A 24,181-nucleotide genomic window follows, 5' to 3' on the forward strand; every position below is an offset into this window, starting at 1 on the left:
AAAAATAGGCTACTTAATGATCGTTTCCGCAGGAGGCATTGTTGTGTACTTCATCTCTGTACTTCATCTCTGTACATTTCTCTTTGTTTATGAGCATATATTTCATTAACATTCAGTAAAATTGCACCAGAGAAAACCAACAGAAACAGCATAATAGGGTCCATGTGGACAGGACTGCAGAAAGCCTGCAATCTGATGCACATGTCCTGGGGAGTAAGCCCCCTTGTTCGCAGTTAGATCTACTTCTGAAAAAATGTTTGCATAGGATCAGGCTGCATATGAAAGAGATGAGACATGTGCCACATTCTACCTTGGATATATATTGATCCTGCCCACAGTCTTAGTGTCAAATGTCTCAGGTAGATGTTGGTAGGTGATGGTCATAGGCCATGCTGAGGGCCTTTGGCAGCTGCCTTCACTGTCCAAGGCAAGGCCAATGACAACCTGGGAAAAGGTCTTGTCAATTACCAAATGCTCTCCCCAAAGAGGTCTGCCTGGTGCCTACCTTGTTGACCTTTCGGTGCTAGGCAAAGGCCTTATTTTCCCAGGTCTTTAGGTCTTGCTTAAGCCTTTTTAGTCTTTGTGTTTTGTGTTCTTGATTTTTTTTTAATTTTTCCTTTTATATAAGCTTCTCTGGGAACTTCTACTGAAGGGCACTATAGAAATTTCTAGAAAGAATGGGTGAAAGATATCCCAGAAGCCCTTCCAGGACCTGCTCAGTTCCAGAGAATGTGAGCTCAGCCTGGAATCTATTTTCAGCGTCAGTCCTCAAGCTATGGAGCATGTGACAGAGTGTACGTATTTATCTTATCTTTGGATATTCACAGCCTTTCTTGTGCTCCTCATAGTAAGAAGCAGGGCTCCAACTGCCTCCAGTTCCATATATCCATGTACACACACACACACTTCGTCTGTGCAATGCCAGGCCCCAAGCAGCTATGCCCCCTGCTTCTTTCTCTGCCCTGCCCTTGCCAGCTGAATGCTGTATGATGAAACAACAGCATAGGCATCCTGGGTTGCTGTACTTCAAATATGCTTCCACATCTGAAAATCCTAGTTTTTGTTGATAATCCTCATGCAAAACTATACCTAGCGCAGCTGTCATCTCTCTATAAGTGACAGTCTTCTCTGTTAGAATAGATTCAGAGGATGTAACCAAAACCAGCATAAGCCCAGGACAAAACTGGATATGACCCACTGCTGCTGTCCAAGATGTCAAACATAAAAGGGGTGGTGCAAAATCTTTTCAACAAGACTCATTTCCTGGAATTTAAAGTATTTTTTAAAACATTAGACAATAAGGATTTTAATATTTGAATTATGATAGCCTTAGCTAATATATTACACATTTTATATTAGCAATAACCTCAGTCAATACTTTGCTCAGTATTCCCAAAATTGGAGAAGGGGAAGTGGATGGGAGGACACATTGCACTGGATACTTCAGCAACTGAGGAGGTATATAATGCAGCAGGAAGAGCCTATGACAGCAAAGGGGTTAATACAGCTCAGGGCTGCAAAGCTACTTTCCATCCTCACTGACCTGTAGAAAGATTGCTGACTTGTAATGGAGGATAAGTCTGCTTCTAACCTTCAAATATAAACCATATGCACAGTGGAAGGTGAAGTATTTCACTTCCTGTCTTTCTTTTCTCCACCCCACATCAAAAACATATTGCCTTGGGGAACTTGGGGCAAGCTCTAAGTTGCTTGCAGCTGAGACATATCACGCCAGCATGATTCTCTAGTAACAGTATGTGAATGACACTAGTGTGGCTACGGTTAATGCCCTTTCTTTGTGGTTATTCCCCAGGCTGCTAAGGCTTCAAAATTAACATGAAGCTAATTACTATATCTCAGTGTTGACATTTTTCATACGCTGCTGGGTCATCATAACTTGGATTGTGTGACTCCAAGCTACTACTATAATTACGAAAATCTTCTGAAGAGTTTGGCTGTTCATTTTTAATGGTTTTTTTCTGCCAGCAAATCCTCTTTTATTTTTTATTCTTTTCCGTGCAGGGTTTGTGGGTGTTTTTTTTTTACAAAGATAGCAAAGCACATTTCTGATTCATCTGGAGTGTTGTTGAGAGTTAAGAAATTAGTTGCAGGTTACCAATATAACCCTATTGTTGTAGCAGATTGGCTTCAGCTAGGTGGTTGCGATGATGAGTTCAACAGAACCAAAAGAGGGGAAGAATGAGAGGCAATCCTCCTCATCCATCTATAGATCTTCCAGGATACCATGAAACATAAAAAAAAACTGCCTTAAGGTCAAAATAGATGTGTCATTAATTGTGTGAATGTGATTAAAGGGTATGTTAATAAAAAAGTAAATAGCAGCCATAGAGAGGCCCAAACAGAAGCAGGACTGTAGAGGACTGGAGAGTTTAACACCCTTCCTCCTGACATGATCTCAACAAAAATCCCCCCCACACACACACTGCTATTTGCATCAAGAGGGAAACTTGAATTGGTGCCAACTGAGTCTGAGGACTGATCCATCTAATCTTGTAGACAGTGAGCCAGTTTGCACATAATGAGAAGCCACTGTGGGTGAATTTCCCCATGGAGCTTCTCGTCGTGGCACTGGCTGCCATTTTGAAAATTCAAGCCATGGCGGGGGTACGCCACAGCTTGTCATTATGTGCGAACCTGGCGAGGGTGGGTTTGGGGGATGGTTAACAAGCCACCCACAACCCTGAAACAGGCCATGGGTTCTGAGTAGCATGTTAAGCACACCAACAACCCACCCTGACCAGGTTCACATGTAACAACAAGCTGCAGTGCGCCCCTGCTACAGCTTGAATTTTTAAAATGCAAAACAGTAAGCCCTGCTGAGAAATTTACCCATGGTGGCTTGCTATTACTTGCGAACCAGGTCAGTGCCTTTCTTAGTCCCACTAGCAGCAGCAGCTAGCAAGGTGACTGGTGAAACTGCCAGTAGCTATTGCATGGGTAATCCCTCTCCATGACTTTTATTATTATTGATTTATAGCCCTTTCTGTTACCATACATGGTTGCTGACTTTGATGGACGCCCCAGTGCAGATGCAGGCTGCTTCTGCCTCCACCACCACCTCCCAGTGCTTCAAGGTATAGGTAGGACTTTCTCTCAATTACCACACAGTGACCCTGTATTTGCATGATCACAGGATGATTAATAAGCCATGGTGGCTTGTTACCCACGCCGCGCATGCCAGTTGTGTACCAGGGGATTCACATAATTACCCTTGGCAGCGCAGCTTCCCATGTCATGTGAACCCAGCCAGGGTGGGTTATTCCCATGGTTAACAAGCCACCCAGAACCCATGGGCTGTTGTAGGGTTCTGGGTTGGCTTGTTAACCATGGCAACAAGCCACCCTAGCCAGGTTGGCACAACACGGGAAGTCGCACTGCCAGGGGTAATTATGCTAATCGCCCCAGCATGTGCAGCTTGGGAAATAAGCCACCATGGCTTATTTCCCCCACCATGTTCACGTGAACATGGCCACTGGCTTCTGGCAGTGTTGAATGGCAAACTACCTCAACAGCTGCCAGTGCCTGATGAGATGTCTTAATTGGGGTTACCAGGAATTGAACCCAGGACTTTTTTCTGTGCAAAACATGTACTCTACCACTGAGCAATGGCCCCTTCCCCAGCTTAGATTGTGTACCAAATGAAAAGTGCCTGACAAATTTGCAACACAGCACCCGTAAATTGGGTGAAGTTACTTTAAACTTGAGTCGCTGATACCCAAATGTAGAGTGATCCAGTCATTTTTTACTGGGGTGAGGTACCAGTCTGCTGATGGTGAATGCCGGAGGCCAAGCAGAAGGCAGAGCTAAAAGATCTCCTTCCGTAGTGTTTCTGCACCAGCTTCCATTTCACATTCTGCATTAACTTCACATCTGTATATGAGCAAAAGACAAATGCCCAAGGTTTGGCTAGTCATTGTATCAGCACTTTTTGGTGCATTGCTTACCTCTTCCTCCTCCAGTTGTTCTCTCTGCTTCTTCACTCTTCAGACAAACTAAGATGTAACTGAAGGGTCACTTGGCAGCCTTTATCTCTTCTGAAATTTTCCCTAAATATGTCAGGGACATAACACAAGTAAACAACTTTATTAATGAGATTCTAAATCATTTTGAATCTTTAAAACGTATGTTGAACACTCTGGTGCTCTACTACAGGAGAAAACAGTTACTTTATTCTTTTACATGAAGAACTGATCATACCTTACAGTCTTTCCCCAAACTGCTAAACAATGCAAGTTAACCCATTCAGTGACTTTTGTTGTTCAAAGCTCTGATTTCCACATCCTAAATAAAGCCCTTCATCAAGGATGGGCAGCTTGTTAAGCACTGAGGGTCACATAGGGAAAATGTAATGAGCTGGAGTACTGCAGTTAATTTAGGTATTTTAATTACCAATTTGCATAACTATCACATCAGACTCTAATTAGTGAGCATGTTACTTTTTTCTGCATTACTGTTATTCTGAAACGCATACGCTTGGGAGATAGGCCCAGTTCTCATATTGCCTGAATGGCATCATTTTCAAGCCATATGGGAAGCTGTTTGTGTGAAGTAGCTGTCATGTGGATCAGTACAATTTTAACCCTGTTTGTGGTACTGCTCATTTTCAGGTGGTTCCATTGATGTGGCCTAAAATCAGTCCCAACCCACAAGGAAAATGCTTCCCACAAATAGATTCTCACATGGTTTGGGATCTTGGTGCCACGCCAATAATGTGAAAATTGAGCCTAGCAAACCAAGGAACTCCACATGTGTAATCCACTGCCAATGGGCAGCTGCTAGTGCAGAGAAAAAACAAGAAAAGATAATACAAGAAAACCAACAAAGGTTTCATAGGTGGAGCATTGGTACCCTTATGTGTGACTGGCCTCCCTATTTCAGGATTCTCACTATATACGTTTTTTCACCTCAGAAGCTGATGAATGGATTAGATTTTATAAATAAATATTTTAGTAATAAAAGACTGGTTTAGGATATTCTAGAAATTCACAATCCAAGGTGTCAAACTTAAATGAGGCAGAAAGTAGTGTCCTATCATGTGTCTGCTTTATTTGTTATAATAACATTTACTTAGGAGCAATGTGGGGGTGATTTAATTTGCACTATTAGATTATATACAGGGCTTACAAATATCATAAGTATTTTTTTTAATTGTTTCTGAATTACTACGAAAGAACCCTAAATTCTTTCCCTGGCTCCTTTCACTCCTATAATCACCCTTGGGCATGGTTAATAAATTCATGGGCTCAGGGGATGAGTTTACCCATTCAGCTTGTAGTCTACCTCCCCTGGGTTCTACTCTCCAGGCAACACACAAAAGACTCAGGTACCTTCACAACAGGGTTCTTAGCACAACATGTGTGTGACCAACAGAAGTCTGCACCTCCAACCCTGCGAGATAAGACAGGCTGCAAGACACCCTTTGTTGTATCTTTCAGATATAGACTGCCACCACTCATGTGATTAATAATACTCTTATAGCCTGGACACATGGAAATCCAGGCTTTGGGGTTCTATTTATGGTGAAAAATAGGCCCCATTTCCAGAATTTGCTTTCTGCTCCTTAAAACCAGGTTAGCGTGTATGATAAGTGGTCTAGGCACGCTGGGGTAAGTCACCCTTCAGACTAGGCAAAAAGAACTAAATCATCTCCAGCATCCAATCCAGTAAATTTATTTTAAAAAACCAAGCAGAGAGAAGTTCAGAAATTGTCAGATGCTGTTAAAATAAAATGAAACATAGAATTAGCTAACTAACTTACTTAGCTCACCAAACCAGCTAGTGAGTAGTGGATGACAAGGACCACCTGGGACTCTGCAGTGTGGCTTAGTCTTGTCTTGACTCTTTGCCAGCCACTCAGACAAAGAAAGAGAGGGAAATTCAAACTGACCAGTAAGTGGAGGGGATGACCTGGTCATGTGTCCTCCAGGTGATTCCTGCATATACCTATTTAAAATAAGGCTGAGGCCTAAAGGGAGTGGTCAAGCCTGAGATGTAGAGTAATGCAGATTTTTGGTGTCTATAGATGTCTCTTTATTTGTTCAGAGATGTTTCTAGAAGAGGGCAGGAAGGTTGTGGTTGTCACAGTGAGAAAACACTAACTTCTAAGGAGCCACATGGGACAATGCTTTCAGCTCTAAAGCCTGCACTAAGAGAAAGGAAGGGAGATGCCTCACCAAAGCCTGCAGGAGGGAAGAAAAATTAAAACTTGCAGCTTCTCTTAAAGCTATATGTGCTCATAAATATATCTCAATCCCATGTATCCCTTAATAATTTGCACTGCTTCTACAATCAATTTTGCAATGCCCCCCACTCCACATTTTCCTAAAAAGCCCCAACACACCAGGAGACTGGGTCTGGGGGCTGATCTTCATTTATGGGTTTTTCGCTTCCAATGAGGTTTCACTGCCTGTCTTTCACACTATGCAGTACCCACCTCAAATTGGAACTGGAATTTCCCGCTTCCATGCTTCCGCTTTCAATACCCTGATATCCCGGTATTTCCCCTTAATGTGCTCTGATTTTCCACCTTTGCTACCGTATCTGGTCGTAGTCCCTTCCCCGGCCTGTCCATATACAGCAGTGTTTGTATTTCTCTCCTGTCTGATCACAGCTCTCAACGGCCCCATGTCGTCTTCCAGCTACTGACTGCGTAGCTTCCTCAGCACTCAATGTTTCCTCAGCAACAAGCAAAGGGCTGGATGTGCGTGCGCTTGTCTGATCTCTGAAGCTAATCAGGGTCAGCCCCGGTCAGTAGTGGGATGGGCAACCACCTGGGAATCAGGCTTCCTGCATTGAGCAGGGGGTTGTTCTGTCCCTTCAAATGAGACTAAGTTTTACCCCTTTCGGCTTTTTTTTTTTTTAAATTAAGGCGTTATCTTTGAAGAATCGTGGCTTCTCCATGATTTTTTTTTTCTAATTCAGGCATGATCTTTGAAGATTCAAAAATTTGAAGCTTCAAATCATCCAACCCTTTGCTTGTTGCTGAGGAAACATTGAGTGCTGAGGAAGCTATGTGATCAGTAGCCAGAAGATGACATGGGGCCGTCGAGAGCTGTTAGCATGGTGGGTGTGGAATCAGCAGAAACAGGAAGAGTTTCTGATCCTCCAATGAGAACCTCCATCTTTAAGAGCAGGAAAACAGCACAGAGCTTGAGTGTGAACCGAGCTCGCACATTCGATGAAGCACCGCAACGGGGAAAATGGGTGAGTGTGGATAATTGTTTTAATGCGAGAGCATTTAACCCGACAGGACACCGAATTCACCGATGACGGGTGCAATGTACATCGGCCCTGGATAACAACTGGAATACACTGCAGGGTTGTCATATACCATTCTAACACACAGACACCCTTGTTGTTGTTGTTCAGTCGTTAAGTCGTATCCGACTCTTCGTGACCCCATGGACCATAGCACGCCAGGCCTTCCTGTCCTCCGCCCTCTCCCGGAGTGTGCTCAAGTTCATATTCATTGCATCGGTGATGCTATCTAGCCATCTCATCCTCTGCCATCCCTTTCTCCTTTTGCCTTCAATTTCTCCAACATCAGGGTCTTTTCCAAGGAGTCTTCTCTTCGCATTAGGTGGCCAAAATATTTGAGCTTCAGCTTCAGTATCTGTCCTTCCAATGAGCACTGAGGGTTGATTTCCTTTAGGATGGACTGATTTGACCTCCAGGTCAGATGGACTGATTTGACCTCCAGGGGACTCGTAAGAGTCTTCTCCAGCACCACAGTTCGAAAGAATCAATTATTCGGCGCTCAGCCTTCCTTATAGTCCAGCTCTCACAGCCATACATTACTACTGGGAAAACCATAGCTTTGATTAGACGGACCTTTGTCGGCAAGGTGTCTCTGCTTCTTACTATGCTGTCTAGGTTTGCCATAACTTTCCTCCCAAGGAGCAAGTGTCTTTTGATTTCATGGTGACAGTCACCGTCTGCGGTGATCTTGGAGCCCAAGAAAATAAAATCTGTCACTGCTTCTACTTCTTCCCCTTCTATGTGCCAGGAAGTGATGGGGCCAGATGCCATGATCTTAGTTTTTTTAATGTCGAGTTTCAAACCAGCTTTTGCACTCTCCACTTTCAACCTCAACAAGAGGCTCTTTAGATCCTCTTCGCTTTCTGCCATTAGGGTGGTATCGTCTGCGTATCTGAGGTTGTTGATAATTCTCCTGGCAATTTTAATTCCAACCTGTGATTCATCCAACCCGGCGTTTCTCATGATGTACTCTGCATATAAGTTAAATAAGCAGGGCGACAATATGCAGCCTTGTTGTACTCCTTTCCCAATTTGGAACCAATCGGTTGTTCCATGTCCGGTTCTTACTGTTGCTTCTTGACCCTCGTACAGGTTTCTCAGCAGACAGGTAAGGTGGTCTGATACTCCCATCTCTTTCAGAATTTGCCACAGTTTGTTGTGATCCACACAATCAAAGGCTTTAGCGTAGTCAATGAAGCAGAAATAGACATTTTTCTGGAATTCTCTTGCTTTCTCCATGATCCAGCGAATGTTGGCGATTTGATCTCTAGTTCCTCTGCCTCTTCAAACCCCAGCTTGTACTTCTGGTAGTTCTTGGTTCACATACTGCTGAAGCCTAGCTTGTAGGATTTTGAGCATCACCTTGCTAGCATGTGAAATGAGCACAATTGTACGGTAGTTTGAGCACTCTTTGGCATTGGAATGTAAACTGACCTTTTCCAATCTTGTGGCCGCTGTTGAGTGTTCCAAATTTGTTGGCATATTGAGTGCAGCACTTTAACAGCATCATCTTTTAGGATTTTAAATAGCTCAGCTGGAATACTGTCATCTCCGCTAGCTTTGTTGTTAGGAATGCTTCCTAAGGCCCACTTGACTTCACTCTCGAGGATGTCCAGCTCAAGTTCAGTGACTGCACTATCATGGCTATCAGGGATATTAATATCTTTCCTGTATAGTTCTTTTGTGTATTCTTTCCACCTCTTCTTAATCTCATCTGCTTCTGTTAGGTCCCTGCCTTCTTTGTCCTTTATCATGCCCGTCTTTGCACAAAACGTTCCCTTGAGATCTCCGATTTTCTTGAAAAGATCTCTAGTCTTTCCCATTCTGTTGTTTTCCTCGATTTCTTTGCATTGTTCATTTAAGAAGGCCTTCTTGTCTCTCCTTGCTATTCTCTGGAACTCTGCATTCAGTTGGATATATCTTCCCCTTTCTCCCTTGCTTTTCGCTTCCCTTCTTTCCTCAGCTACTTGTAAAGCCTCATCAGACCGCCACTTGGCTTTCTTGCATTTCTTTTTCTTTGGGATGGATTGAGTTGCTGCCTCCTGAACAATGTTACAGCCCTCTGTCCATAGTTCCTCAGGCACTCTGTCTATCAGGTCTAATCCCTTAAATCTATTCCTCACCTCCACTGTATATTCATAAGGAATATGATTTAGGTCATACCTGAATGGTTTAGTGGTTTTCCCTACATTCTTCAATTTAAGCCGAAATTTTGCAATAAGAAGCTCATGATCTGAGCCACAGTCAGCTCCAGGTCTTGTTTTTACTGACTATATAGAGCTTCTCCATCTTTGGCTGCGAAGGACATAATCAATCTGATTTCGATATTGACCATCTGGTGATGTCCATGTGTAGAGTCGTCTCTTGTGCTGTTGGAAAAGAGTGTTTGCTATGATCAGCGTGTTCTCTTGGCAAAACTCTATTAGCCTTTGTCCTGCTTCATTTTGTACACCAAGGTCACGCTTGCCTGTTATCACAGTTATTGACTTCCTACTTTAGCATTCCAATCCCCTATGATGAAAAGGACATCTTTGTTTGGTGTTAGTTCTAGAAGGTGTTGTAGGTCTTCATAGAACCGATCAACCTCAGCTTCTTCGGCCTCAGTGGTTGGGGCATAGACTTGAATTACTGTGATGTTGAATGGTTTGCCTTGAATTCGTACTGAGATCATTTTATCATTTTTGAGATTGTACCCTAGTACTGCTTTTCCCACCCTTTTATTGACTATGAGTGCTACTCCATTTCTTCTAAGGGATTCTTGCCCACAGTAGTACATATGATGGTCACCTGAATTAAATTCACCCATGCTTGTCCATTTTAGTTCGCTGATTCCCAAGATGTCCATGTTCAATCTTGCCATCTCATGTTTGACCACCTCCAGCTTACCTTGATTCACTGATCTTACATTCCAGGTTCCTAAACAATATTGTTCTTTACAGCATCAGATTTTCTTTTCACCACCAGACACATCCACAGCTGAGTGTCCTTTCGGCTTTGGCCCAGCCGCTTCACTCTTTCTGGCGCTACTTGGAAATTCCCTCTGCTCTTCCCCAGTAGTATATTGGACACCTTCCGACCTGAGGGGCTCATCTTCCAGCATCATATCTTTTAGCCTTGTGATACGTTCCATGGGGTTTTCTTGGCAAGAATACTGGAGTGGGTTGCCATTTCCTTCTCCAGTGGACCACATTTTGTCAGAACTCTCCGCCATGACCTGTCCATCTTGGGTGGCCCTGCACGGCATAGTTTATGGCTTCACTGAGTTACGCAAGCCCCTTTGCCACACAACAAGGCAGTAATCCATGAAGGAGACAGACACCCTAGCAAAGTGGGTATAACAACACTGAGATACTTTGCAGGGCTGGTGTACCTTACATCTCTCAGCCACAACCCTGCTTCCTGCAATATAGGTATAGTAAAGATGGATTGCATGTATTGGCAGATAAAATTTTAAAATGTTTACAAACTCAGAAAAAATTGTAATAAGACCTGAGTTAGAAGACCACAAACCCCTGTATATGCTGCTACCTTTTCTTTGGGGGTAAACACACTACTGCCCAATCACAGCTAAGCAAAAAACCTTAGATTTCTGAATATGGGGCAATGATCACTTCCCAATAGGGAAGAAATGGCTTGAAAATGGACCAGGAAGTTCTCCAGACTCTTGAGTGTGTCTACCATTGCATTCATTCATTAGCTAAAAATAGTGAAAGGCAGGAACAGGCTAATTCCTTAAAATATGAATGGACAGATTACTGGCTACACATTTTGCCTTGGGTTCTACAACAGCTAGAGACTTGTTCTCTAAAATGAAAGTGGGGAATCTGGGGGTTGTGGCTCATCCAAGGGGGTTATTGACCCCTTGCTCCCCTGAAGATGCCCATGTCTCTGAGTAAACAATTAAGCAATAGCAATGTTGAGGAAGAGGAGAAGCTGTGGAGCACTATGCAAGTGGGATGCACCAAAGGGCGACAAGGACATTTTGCCTAAGGAAAGGCTCTTGAGAACCTGGACCCAGTACTGGCTAATCTTCAGTTTTGGGGGCAGCAACCATGCAGCAGTGTCAAAGTGTGAGACCATAGGATAAGCTACTGAGGGTAAAGCAGCATCCCAAACAGCTTGTTGTTCAATTCCTTGAGACCATGGCTTTGCTTGTCAACACTGTCCCTCTTTTGTGTCTACCGATGGGTGTTTCTCCAGTAAGCAAAACCCCCGCAAAACCCACACATCCTTTCAGAGCTTCCTGCTTTCGGTTTCTTTGCGGGATTAGGAAGGGCTTCTTTACACGGCAGCCACATGGTTTGAACTGAGGGAGTGCCTTCCTCCCGCCCTGGCATGTGTGCAAAGGGGGGGGGAGTCTTGTTTTCGTAGCTTAACTTCTGCTGTACTGTTTTCTCACAGCCCCCAGGAAACCTCTGACTTACTTCTGAATAGACATGTAAGATTGTGCTGTAAGTCTGCAACCCTTGGCATGCTTACTTGGGAGTAAGCCCCACTGAACTTAATAGAGTGCTCTGAAACAACAGAGGACGTTTCTTCTGAGCTTGGTGGGGTGGGGGATCAGATGTGTCTCCCTTTGTTGCAGGAAGGCATTTTACCCTCTTCTCCCTCCAACCGAGAAATGTGGAGGCAGGAGACACAATTGACAGGCAATTCTTGCCCTCGCCCTTATCAAATCTCATCCTGACTACGCCTCCAACAACTGAAAACAAACTCCCGCAGCAGGCAGACACAGTGGTTTCTTCCACTATTGGAGAATTTCACAGGGAGGTCATGGTGCTCCTGTTCCGTGGGCTGGAAAAAAATATCACATCTTTTGCATTTGGGGAAAACATGAAATAGGCTGGAGGAAATGAATAAGGGACACCCTGGAGGGTAACGGCATCATCTAAAGAGCCCGCAAACTTCCGAGAGACAGCCATCTGAATAGCAGGCAGCACAGAAGGGAGGGAAGGTCAGTTCTCCGGGAGCCAACCTCAGAGTTTCAAGGTCGGTTCCCGGATAACAAGATATTTTGTTTATTTTATTCATTTATTTCATTTCCATACCTCCCAATAAAGGAAGCTCTCTGACTAGCAGCCATAGGATTGCTCCTTTAGTGTCATATAGACCACACTGTGTGGATTTTAGTTAAGTGAGGCAAAACAAACCATACATTCACATATCACATTTACACCAACAACCAGTTTTCTCTGCCAAACTCTTCATGCATCCCAACTCTATTTACCTGGCACCTTTCCCAAGACTGTACCCTTAGCAAGCAGGTTATCCTGCTACAGCAACAGAAACAAGCAACCTACTTTCCCTGTTCTCTAACCTACTCACCGTCCTAGAGAATACTGACACATAGTGGAGAGGAAGGGAATTAGACAAACTAGGTGGGGATCCTGCTGGCACATACTCTTTTTGGATCTAGCACTCCAGTCCTTGAATGGTAGAAATATAGTGAAAGGAGGGGAAAGAAGGGCAATGAGGAGGAGGAGGAGAACAAATAATTATAATTGTTCTAATAAACATGGCCAAAGTATGCATAACATTTTGGAAATGTCCGCCACAGAGGAGTAGACGTTTTAAAATATAATGATGGCAAAATTTAGTAGCGTTTAATTATTTTTCCATGGACTACTTCCATGTATAGCAACACAGTTATGACACTGTTAACCACAGAGCTCAGTAGTATTTACTTACTATTGTATTAGCCAGCGTTTTTATGTGCTGATCTCAAAGTGGTACTGAATCACTGGCATTGCCTCTCCTCAGGCAAACTATTCAAAGCATCACCTTTACCAATGTTTTTATAAAGAGAAGGCCTGCAAGGCACAGTCAGTTCCACTTATTAGGAAGTGGTTTAGAAAGTGTCCAAGTCAGGGTAGGCATAGAGAAATGATTACAGTTTCAGAAATGTATCGACATCTGGTCCAAAATGGACTATTAAATCATCATCTAGTCTAGACTCTTCCCTAATACAAACCATATTTATCAGGCAATTGTGGCACTATTTTCAGCTAAAGCATGACTTTTTAAAAGCCAACTAGGATTAAAATAAATTGTTGTTTAGCTTTTGCTTTGTGCGTTTTCTAATACTGAATTAATGTAGAAATAAACCCTCATTTTATATAGAGGTAACGTTTCTCTGTTTCTTTTTTTAAAAAATAGTTCTCTTTTTGGTGGGCTCTCCTCTCCTGGACAGTTATAAATGGGGCTGGGGGGAAGGATTCAACTTCTACAGAAGCACAGAAATATATTTCAAAATTAAATTATTTTGAAAACATAATTAAAGATTTTGCAGAGCAGAGGGTGAGTGTGAAAAGCGAAGATGTGCGTAAACACTGATGCAACGGGCGCTAGTTTACATGTGCTTGAGATGGCCCATAGCCACATTCCATGAGATGTAATGGGACACAAAACTATGGAGGAATTCACATATTTCTAGCAGCAAAATATTTCTCCTGAAATGGTGAGAACCTACCATTTCTCCACAACAGACACACTAACTGGAGTGTGTGTGTGTGTCCCTGCAACAACTAACAGTTGCATAGAATAAATATTTGTCTCAGGACAAATTTAGACCTGAAACTGATTTGAGGGATCATAGTCATACATCAAGGAGCTGTTTGAATTCTGGGAGATGTAGTCTAAAACACCAGGAAGGCACCAGGCTAGGGAAAGCTGTGATAAGGATACTTTCCAGAGTGGGTGCGCCGCTCTAAAAATGTTACGTGTGCCTTCACCTTCCATGGAAATTAACATGCATAGGATCAGGCTGCATAAATCACAACCCCACAACTAGCAACTATCTCAAAGTTACAGAAACCTGGGGAAAATATTTTAATCATAATTATTGTTATAATGATACAACATAGTGATGTTCTGTCATCCATTCATATTATATGATTCCATTTTCCTTCTTAGCATATTAAATTATCAACCAAAGAACCTCTCTCACTTAGAAAAGGAAAAAAATACATCAATATATCCATAATTGTAATCCTCCTAAGCTTATGTCTATGGAAAACAGTAGCCCCAATAGAAAGATTTACACCTATATTGCCTGTGCTTTGGTCTTCAGCTTACAATTACATCAGCTAGTTAGCTTTGTAATTGTCTCCACCACTTTTCATCATTTAAGGATTCAATTTAAAACAAAAGCAGGCTTCCAACTTGAAACACTACTACATTCTTGAAACATAAGATGAACAATCTTTAATTCACACAGCTTTTATTGATGGTATACCACGTAATGGATGGCATGCTATCATTATGAGCAGTGCTGTTCTTGGTTTTAAGCCAGTACAAAAGGCTAAGAATGCTAAACATTTAAATAAACCTCCTGCCAGGCTTAATTCTCTTCCCACCTCCCCTTCCTTTCTAGCTCTCTTACTGATTACACTGAATTCATGCTGTGTTCTGAAAACTCCACTTATTGTTGGCTTGGAGTATAAGGCTCCTTCTTAACAGAACCCTTTCTATACAAACTCTAACAAGGTCAGACTGCAGAAAAATCTCAGCTGCTGGACTTGGATCCTCTGAGCTAGTAACCATTTATAATTAATATTAATGAATGGCAGATGTCGGATGTTTATTGCCTAAGCAGAAATGTGCATTGCAAAACCAGAAAGATTTAGTTTAAAGTCAAGGAATTGACTTCATTAGCTGGGCAAATGATTGGAGACTGGGGGGATTTGCCAATGGGGGATCCAAGCGCTGGAACACCAAAATATGTACAATGCAATACAATTCAGAAAAGGTGCTCCACCTGCTTTTATTATGCTTTCATCATATGGCACCATCTATCTATTTATTGAAGCCTTGATACAGTGTTGTTAGCTAAAGGATTTAAACTTCTGCAGAAGCAGCTGTAATAATGGTAGTATTTTACTTTCAGTTTTTACACCTGTTTCACAGGTGTGGTACACATACAGGCTTTCTTCACATGGAGCTTTTATCCTGTGATTGAGATTGCTCCTTCACAGAAGTTTGCGGGCTCTTTACATGACACCATGTCCCTCTAGGGCGTCTCCTGCACTAAGTGCCCTTTGTTCATTTTTTAAATAGATCGCAGATAATGAGCTATAAAATTAGCCCATTGTGTTCTGCTTGAGTTCCCTCCCATGAACAGAGGAAACACTGCAAGAAGAGGAGTGAGATCAATGAAAGATAATGGAAGACTCAGAAATGGGGAGAAGGAGGGGGGAAAGGAAGCAGGTGAAAAAGGGAGTTGTTGTGATCCTACATTTAAAACCGAAGCAGAAAGCCCTGTTTTACATGCAGGATTTTAGGCTGGTGTAGAGATGCCCACAGTGACATTCCATGGGACTGGCAGATAATATGCTAGTGGAATTCAGGCCTCTTGTCTTTTCAGTCCAATGCCGGATGCATGGATGGATGGATAGATTACAGGTATTACATTTATATTCTGCCTTCCTTCAAGAAGCTCAAGATGGGGTATATAGTTCTGTCCCCTCCCCTTTTATCATAACAACCCTATGAGGTAGGTTAAGGTAAGAGATAATGAGTGGCCCAAGATCACTCAAAGAGCTTTATGGCTAAGTGAAGATTTGAACCTGGGTTACCACCCAACTCCTAGTCCGACTCTCTACTCTAACAACTACACTACGACGGCCAAATCAAATTTAAAACAGCCTTCACCAACCTGGTGCCCTCCAAATAGTTTAGACCAACTCCCATCGGTTCCAGCAAGCATGGCCAATGGTCAGGAATGCTAAGAGCTGTAGTCCAAAACATCTGGAAGGGACCAGATCAGGGAAAGCTGATTTAAAACATATCTGTAGATCACAGGATTCAGGGAGGGAGGGAGAGAGAGAATGCAAGACTGAAGGCAATGCCCTGAAGGCAGCCATCTTCTCACTAAAAAGTATTAATAGATTATTTGAAAAGCAGATGTTTATAAGAAGTCCACAAGTAGACCATAAAGGTAATATTCTTCTCTTTCTATAGTTCTCCAACAGCTGGTATTCAGAGGCAGTGCTGCATCTGATCCTAGAGAGATAGCCATCATGACTGGTAGCCATTGAAAGCCTTATCTATGAATATGTCTAATCTCCTTTTTAAAGCATCCAGGTTGTTGGCCATCATCACATCTTGTAGTAATGGATTATCTGTGTGCCACGTGAAGTACTTCCTTTTGTGTGTCCTGAATCTCCAGTCACCAAGAGATGAACATTCCAGCCCATAATGAGTTCTGTGGATAGAGTGATTCAGAACCAAATGCACTATTAAAATATGAAATGAAAATATTAGTCATTAAGGGTGCAATCCTAACTAGATAGGCAGCTGCCACTGAACTCAGAGGTGACCGCCTATCCTAAGCAAGGCAGGAGAGGCACCGGGGGGGGGGGGAGTCATTCCCTCTGCGTCTCTCCTGCCTTGCTTTTTTTCACTAGACAGCTGTTTTCAGCTGTCTAGCAGCGGGGAGGGGATAGCTGACCAGGAAAGGAAGCTGCCATACGACACATTGGATGTGTCGTGCACGCAGCTCTGCTCTCCCCACCTCAGAACACCCTCCAGAATGCCCCTTTTCAGTCACTCTGCGCTTGTCTTCTGAGCTCCACACTCGTCTTCTCAGAGGCAGTGTGGACGAGGGACGAGGTCAGATTTCCGGGAACCAACCTCGGAGCACAGGCTCCAAGGTCGGTTCCCGGAAAAGAGCATATCCTATGGCCCTCTAGACAGCATCTAGTGGCCATAGGATTGCTCCCTAAGACATGTTGAGGCTTTAAGACTAGATAAGCTGGAAAACATATTGGTAAAATTTTAGCTGTACAGAAATGCCCTTTTGAAATTCTCCTCCTTATTTGTGGGCAGAGAAATTGGGGGTGGGGACCATTTCACTGAATTTCTCCAGGGGGAGGAGAATTCTCCAGCTGTTTCTCAGAGGTGGGCCTCATCATTAGCAGTGGTTGTAGCACCACTTCTTTTTTCCTCAGGGTTCTTGTTTTCTGTACTTCCACTGCAAGTGGCCACAGCAGCAACTGTTGATAGCCTGGCCACCATTTTCTATCCTCCACAATGCCACAAACCAAGCTTCATTCTGGAGCATTCTGTGTGTGTGGGGGGGGCAGCTACCACCAAAAAAATATGAAGAAATGTTGCAGAAAATTCTGTGAACTGGCCTTCTATTTCTTACAGAAAGAAAAATCTCAGAACCTTTCTCTGAGAAAATGTCTCCTGAGAAAATTGGGCTCAGCTCTAGTTGTCATTCTTCAGGGTTCCGCACCTTCCCCAGGGTTTCACAAATGTTAAATTTCTGAGGGGTGATTGCGGATACATCTTGTGTCACAAGCAAATTCTTATACTACTGTCACTTTCCTGAAAGCCCGGTAGCGGGTGCAAAGGGGACAGTGTTGTGTACTGCTCCAGAGAAAAGGTGGAGCTAGTGCAATGCCAAAATCTGTCTTCCAATTTCCCGAACGTTTTCTTCCCCCCATGAAAGAGGCTTTCATTTTTCTGCCTTGTTGTCAGGGCAGTTTAGAATTTCTTTTGGTGGTGTTTGTGAGCTTACCTTATCGTTTTGAGGTGGCTGAGGGTGCTCTGTGCTTTTTCTTTTATACATCCCTCCATTGCTCTGTAGCCTCCCTGGCTCCCTGCACTTCTTGATCTGGAAAAGCCCCATGGGAGGAGTTATCTCATGATGTCTTCCCCTCGATTTTAACTGAAGTGTGGGAAGTTGGGACATAAGTAAGGGAAGTACAAGAACTCCAAACCCAACCTATGAGAATTTCTCTGAAATTTTCTTCTCCTTTGAACATTTTTTCAAAAGCAATTTCTTTTCTGTCAAATGGAATGAGAATGGTAAAAAAATGTGGAAGAAAGTTTTGGCACAGCACTTGTTAAAACCTCATACACTGGTACCTATCAAATAAAATTAAGAGATTGCCTCCATCATTACATGGATGAATCAGATCATTAATCCTTCACATTCTGGTTGTTTTATAAAAAAAGCTGTCTGCAAATTTCAGCTAATGTAAAAGTTACGGTAATACAAACAACCGTAAATTCACTGCTCATGCTTTTGGGGATTTAAAACAACAACACTTATTACGTTCTTACAAAAGTCGAACAGGATAGAACCTACATTTGGAAGATTCACATGAAGGTTTTATTTAGTCAGACTTTCATTAGAGCAAACAGACCTAATTCACTGGTGCATGATTTTTATTACTGAAAGACTGCTGCTGGCATAATGCAGAATGAAATCAATATGGAAGGAAGATGGCTGTGCATGGTTTTGCTCATGTTTAACAACATCTGCAATTTTGAGGAGAAGCAAAAAAGCAAATGTAGAGCAACAGAACTGTATGCGTGGAGCATATTGTAAAACAACAGATAGTGGTAAAATCCATGAAGCAGAAATTATTAAGGGCCACTTCACATCATATAGAACGCAATGGAACAGAGGCCCATAGTGACCACAAGTTTTCTTTACAGAAGAGGTGGGCACCTTTCGAGGGTCTGCTGGCCAGTTTCAACCCCTGGAACTCACCAGGGCCACACACCCCACCACTGAAATCACATCCAAATTTTGACAGCAATTTGGCAGGGGGGAAAAAACATTTCTGCTTTAAAATAAGGCATATTTTAAAACAATATTTGTGACATATTTATATTAATATTGAAGCTAGGATAAGAAGTGGCAGCAAAACATACTGATAACCAGAGCAAAGCTATGCCGCTTATATCACATCTAGTCTTAACAATCGTACCAGGCTGCCCTTCCATTTCCTCAATGCCTGCAACTGAAAACATAAGTGTCCCTGACATGTATGCTTATTAGGCTGCTTCACATCCAGTTTGGCATCTCTTGCCTCTTTCAAATTACTCCATGCCAGCATTTGGGGGTCTACTATTTTTTGAAGGCATCAATTGAATCATAACATAAACACACCCTATCATATCAAGCGCTAAAACAGATCCTATTAACGTGCTAAGTGAATGATCTCTCTGCTAGTATTTCTGGGGTCAGTCGCAGCAAGCATCTCACAGAATAAGACCTGAAGACTTCTACATCCCAGAAAATAATGTGTGGAGATTCAGGCCAGTTGAAACACTACTGACAATACACTCTTCTCCACAGCAGGGATGCTCAAACACATGTCGTATCTGCAAGTCAGAACCAATAGACCCCAAGGAAGTGTGCGCTTCTGTAGGGTGCTGCATGTGGAGTTTTAATAAAAATGACTTGCTTTGATACTTTTTATTTTTTATAGTTTGACTTTTAAATTGTGTTTTAATTTTTTTCATTATTGTGTTTTATTGTTGTCTTATTCTTCTTGTATTCAGCTTCGAGTGCCGCTCTGTTGGCAGTGAATGCAGTATATAAATCTTGAAATAAATAAAATAAATAAATGCTTCTGGCCAGAGAAACATACGGTAAGAAAGTAAGAAGCTTTCAGAAGTTGTGCTTTCCACATGTAATACCTTCCACATGGTTGAGGTTTTTGGTGGTGCTCATGTGGGCTAGTAACATTTGGACCTGACCTAGAGTGGCCACTAATCCATCACCCCTCACCCCCGGACAAAAGAGGACACATATTTGCATTAATTTTGTATATGTATAGATACAAATTAATAAATTATTACTATAATTTAAATAGAAAATTTAATACAACTCGCCATAGTAGGGAAGACAATGACCAGGGCTATATCTACACTAGCGCTTTTGATTGGTATTGAAGTGCCCTGATAACTGTTGGGGCACATGATGCGTTCTGTCTACCGCTTTTCTGGCATTATTTCCTGCTTTTTATTCCGTTTTATCCAAAATACTGCAACAGATGTCATTGTGTGTGCTACGAGGTATAAATCCGCAAGAGGGATATAGTGTCACCATTATGGGATCATATCGATATGACATGAGGTGTAGATCTGGACCAGGTGATCTGTGTGCCTGCTAAGCCTTCTGTGTAGGTTTTAACTGTTGATGGGCAACTTCAAGGCTCCTGCTCTTTCTTGTTATGGTTCTCCGTCTTTAAACCAGACTTGGGCTGGGCAGCCCTTCAAATAGAGGACTGTCTTCTGTAAAGTAGGTCACAATGGCCATCCTTAGCTGACCTAACAGGGTGCATTTTGTTTCTACTCTGCTTTTGTTTCTGTACTGGGTATCATGAAGTATTGGGTATTGTGTGTTGTTTGGTTTTAATTTTTGTGAACCGCCCAGAGAGCTTCGGCTATTGGGCGGTATAGAAATGAAATAAATAAATAAATGAAGCATTTTCCCTCAGTTAGAAAAAATATACATTTCTGTCCTCCACTGCTCTGTTGCATGTGGTTTGGTACATTGCAGGTTGTCTGTTTCTGTTCTCTTCTGCTGATATACTGTGCTCTGCATTATGGGTTAAGTTGCAGAGAGGGAGGGAAGACAGGATGAATGCTACATGAATTGACTCTATTTGGGGGCAGGGGTACTGGACTTTTATCTTCTTGTCTGTTGTAGCCCTATGATTTTTGGGAACAAAGGAAATAAATTACCACTGGCATAAGAAAAACCTTTATTACATTACATACCATCTCAGATTTGTGTATTACATGTTGCCTTCCTGAAATTATTTTTAAGTGAGAGAATTTTAAGTGAGATAATATTTAAAAAGAAATGTTAACATTGTTCATTTCAAAGTGGTTGGATTGCAAATCCTTTTAACATGAAATCAAATAATTCCTGTGGTTGCTTTCCCATTGTTGTAATACTGTACTAGAAAGAGTTCAGATATCTGCTGGGGTAGAAGCATCTGTCTCTTATCATGTATAACTTTTCCTGATTATTTCTCGAAAGGCAGACTAAACATGCAGTTCTGACATAATACAGCATCACATTTGTATTTCTGGTTTGCTCAAATGCCTCCACCATCTGAACTAATGTATCTAAAAAGAGCAACGTCCATGACCTCAAGGGAATCTAATGGGAAGGATTATATTCTTGAAGGCCAAGAATAAGCTTTTCCAATACAGGTATTTCTACTAATAGCCCGAAATCTCTTTGGGATGGAATTCTTGACATATAAGTCAAGTCTCCAATTACATCTCCCAGCCCCCAAAAAACGTTAGTTTAAGGAACAAATTTCATAAACATTTAAAGGCCTTTAAAATAATTTAGTTATCATTTAATACACATCCCAACAGCATTTTCCCTTAGTGTTATTATTCCTCATAGAGATAATAGCATGATTTCCAGTCCATACTTTATAAATTGTGATTGTGTGTGAATAATGTTGCTGTAGGGATGCCTTGCTGTAGGACGGAGTGAAAGCATAGACTGTTGCTGCTCACACCATTTTTAAAAATGGTATGGCTGTGTGCTCCAGCCCAGGAGAGGGGAAGTGTGGTGTAGTGGTTCAACTAGGATCAGGGAATCATGCGTTCAACTCCTTACATGGCTGTGAAACTCACTGGGTGACCTTGGGCCTAACCTACCTCTCAGCCTAACCTACCTCACAGGGTTATTGTGAACAAAGGGAGCATGTAATTAATAACTGTAAAATATACTTAATAACATGGAAGCTGTATGTTCTAATGCCAGGATCTATAGAGCTCTATATTCTGCTCCCTCTGCCGGTGGGATCACTGCTGGCTTCAGGTTTTTGAGGGCCCTTGGAGAAGGCACTTTAATGGGCCCTCTCCCTCAGTGGGGTTTCCCTTCTCACCACCATTGTCACCAGCTGCTATTGCTCCTCATCCTCTTTCTCATCATTGCTACCACTTGCTTGCTTAACAGGCAGAGAGCCAGTGAGCAAGCAGGCAGTGGCATCTACTGTTCCTCCTTCTCTCCACCACTGTTGTCTGGGCCAGCGTGGGAGGCAGGTGAACAAACAGGTTGCCATGGTGAAGAGGAGGAGCGACTCCAGGAGGCTCTTGTCAGTGGGCCCCTGCTGGGGTGTGGGCCCCTGGCAAGAGCCCAACTATGGCTACCCTTGACACCAGCCCTGAGTGGGACTGTTTGGGTAGATCATTTTCACCCAACCTATACCCCATCTCACCAAGGCAAAGTTTCTTAGAGGTAGAGAGTCTGGCATTGCCCTGCTCCTTCAGAAGTGGCACAGGCGATTGTGTACCTGAAATATCGGAGGATAGTGCTATTCAGTGAAAAGCAAAAAGGTTGGCAAATGAAAATGCAATCTCTTTTGCGCTCGATACGAGCCTTGGGACAGGGGTCCTTAAAATTGTGTTTTTGGCAGACATTTGTAGAGTTCAGTCTGAGTGTATTTGAAAGTTGGCCCTTCTCCAAAAAATTGGTCATGCTTCTTGGAAATGAGAAAGAAGTTGAGAATTTATGTAACATTGCATTAATGGACTATAGGTGGCTTGAAGCTGACCCAGGAGTAAACAAGAATTACATCAGTGGTTTTTGAGAAGTTGGCTCTTCCAGTGTGTTTTCTCCATCATGGATTGTTAATGGAATAACATATATTTTCTTCCTTTTTGGTGCCATATTGAATGGGTTTGATGAGGGGGCTGTAAGCTGTATGTAGCCCACCTAAGCATTCCCCACACGGCCCTTTATTCCATGTCATGATTAAACTGCAGACCAGTCATTCAATGAGACGGGAAGGTTAGGGAGGAAGCTTAGCTGGGGGTGGGGGAGGAAGCTTATAAGTCTTTAAATCTCATATCCCTTGCTTTATTATATCTTTCCTTTGTATTCTGATAAGAAATTCAGTATGTGCAGATTAGCAGGTGAGATAATAGACCTTATTTATAAATGCAATGCTTTCCTTAGCATATGCTTTAGATTGTTAATAGTAACAGCTGAACAACTGTTGCACAACATTCTCCTATCTGTGAAAACCTAAAACATTGGATCAGTAATTTTATCCATCACATCTCTCCCACTGCCCCCCTGCATCCCTGGTTCACAGATTTTGATACTACATTTGTGTATTCTCATTTTTGTTTCTTTCTGTTGGTTTAAGCAACATGACACAGTAAATTGTTTTGTACTGGCATTTCTGTAACTGAATGCTACAACTGATTGTATAAGTGATAGCCTTGTATGGGTCCCTCCTTGTAACCTTTCAGTGTGGTAAACCAGATTGGCCCGCAGAGTAACAGCACTGCAAAAGGAGGGAAATGTATATAGAATGGCTGTATGCAGAATAAGTGTAGGTCATGACCAACAAAGCTGCTCTTCACTGCCCTCCTCATTTCAACCCTACACATCTCCAGAAGACGATGATATTTTACCATTCTCTTGTGAAGAACCCTGATTTATCTGAGTGCATTGCAAAAGATGGGTTTGGAAAGCTCAATGGTGCCCCTTAGTGGATTTGTATTGCTAGGTCACCTAAAGCAATGCAATCTGTAAGACAGAGATTCAGAAACAGAGCAGTTGTGCATTTCCCATGATTCGTTTCATATCTCAGCGGAGAAGTCTGTATTGTAGTGATCACATTTTCTCCAGCTGCATTATCCACTTTAACAACTGCATTGTACAAAATTCTTTCAACTTCTAAAGTCAACTTTGTTTCATTAACACATTCTTCTTTCCTCACAATTTGTAGATGTAGGTGACTCAAGCTCCAAACATGCCCACAACTTTAAATTCAGATTGTCATTAGCTGAATTGTGTTTATCATTCTCTTATCAGAAGATATACAAGGTCCGTATAGAAAAGATTTTGCTAACAAAGCGTGGGGTATTGCCAGCGGTTAAAATATATGCAACAAAGCCAACTATGTATATATGCTATGATAATGCCATTTAATATGCGTCCTTTATTTTTATTGATGGCTGTTGACCATAGCAAAAATCATAAGGCAAGCAACTGGAACAATCACAGACATTCATTTTTATATGAACGATTATCATAAAGGTTGTTCTGGGTATGGTAAAATGGAGGGAGGGAAGGCAATGTCTTTTTGAGACTTTTAAAAAATGAAATGAGTATAATTTG

The 24,181-nt window shown here is 42.3% G+C and overlaps 1 protein-coding gene and 1 long non-coding RNA gene across 6 annotated transcripts in view; one reads left to right on the forward strand and one right to left on the reverse strand.

Annotated features, from left to right (window-relative positions):
• Positions 1–24,181, forward strand: part of RSPO3 (R-spondin 3) — a 75,593-nt gene that overhangs the window by 50,105 nt on the left and 1,307 nt on the right. The window lies entirely within an intron of this gene.
• The window catches only part of LOC146359509 (uncharacterized), a 38,886-nt gene that overhangs the window by 1,708 nt on the left and 12,997 nt on the right, over positions 1–24,181 (reverse strand). For 2 of the 3 annotated variants that reach the window (XR_014786687.1, XR_014786688.1), the window contains one exon: positions 3,966–4,067. This is a non-coding gene — a long non-coding RNA (uncharacterized LOC146359509). Of the gene's footprint in view, positions 1–3,965; positions 4,068–17,800; positions 17,897–24,181 lie in introns of all 3 variants that reach the window. The other variant, XR_014786686.1, reaches the window with a different exon arrangement.

Source organism: Heloderma suspectum, chromosome 1 (genome assembly GCF_057233095.1).
Source record: "Heloderma suspectum isolate Gila_16-S chromosome 1, 16-S_ref, whole genome shotgun sequence".
Classification (NCBI taxonomy): domain Eukaryota; kingdom Metazoa; phylum Chordata; class Lepidosauria; order Squamata; family Helodermatidae; genus Heloderma; species Heloderma suspectum.